Raw genomic sequence first — 1,362 nt, forward strand, 5'->3', positions numbered from 1 at the left:
TCCAGATAAGACTAACCAAACACATCAAAGATAGCAAAGAGAATTCAACTAATTGAGATGCTGCAACGCAATGCAAAAGAAAAAAAATAAATACTTTTACGATTGAAATAATAAAATTAACATGAAAAATTAATTAAATTAATCATTTTTTTATCATTAAAAAAATATATACTCCAAGTCTCTCAATAAATATATATTGCATGCCTCTCAATAAAGATATGCTGCATGCATGTCTCTCAATGATTATATGTTGCATTTTTTGCCTTACACACTTAAATATATATTGCATGTCTCTCAATGAATCACATGCACTTAATTTTCTCTAGGATTATTTAACTGCTTTAGCTTACATCACTCTTGACATAAATCTAGGAGAATGAAAATCCATTACAATTTAGATGGCATCAATATTATGTTTGATTATTCAAACATAAGATCTATATATACAAATATATTATGCTGGAACCAAATGTTCAACTTTGAAGTTTCACGGACTCACTAGAGTATATTGCCATGCATGATATGAAATTTATATCTATATATACAAATATTCTTTTACAATTCAAACATATGTACTATCTTAGAGAAGCAAACAAATTTTCAGGACAATTTAAAACCACTTAATGGATCCGGATCCATTTCAACACAAAAGGATGTTGGATCCGTTTCTGGAATTACAAACGGATCCAAGATCCGTTTGCAATTTATTTATTTTTTTAAATTATTATATATAATTTATTTTTTAAAAATTCAGTCAATCTAGAGTTAGTCAATATATTTATTAATTTTATATATTACAATTTTATTGAGAAACAATTAGTGTACCAATTTATATTTTTAAGTTATTATATGTATCTTAATTTTCTAAATATAATAACTTTTTAAAGAAAATTATTATACATATTTATATATGTAAGTCATTTAAAAAATTTCTAAATAATTTTCATATAAAAGATATATTTATAAAATTATATCATACACCACTAAATATAATTTTAAGTTCTTTAATAAATTTTCTACATACTTTTTTATAAAAATATTTTATTTTAAAAATTCATTCTATAAAAAAGAGTAAATATATTGTGTAATTTTTGTATATTTTAAATTTATTATTAATAATTATGAATTAATATTTCATGAATATATTTAAGAGAATTTATAGTTACCAAAATTTATTCCAAAAAATATTTTTTCCAAAAAAAATATAATCAAAATCCAAAATTTTTTATCCCATATTTTACAAACGGATATGGGGATCTGTATGTAATATTACAAACCGATTCTTCATCTGTTTGTAAATTTACAAACGGAATTTACAAACTAAATTTACAAACTGAATTTATAAACGGATATGAGGATCGG

This window comes from Dioscorea cayenensis, chromosome 16 (genome assembly GCF_009730915.1).
Source record: "Dioscorea cayenensis subsp. rotundata cultivar TDr96_F1 chromosome 16, TDr96_F1_v2_PseudoChromosome.rev07_lg8_w22 25.fasta, whole genome shotgun sequence".
Taxonomy (NCBI): domain Eukaryota; kingdom Viridiplantae; phylum Streptophyta; class Magnoliopsida; order Dioscoreales; family Dioscoreaceae; genus Dioscorea; species Dioscorea cayenensis.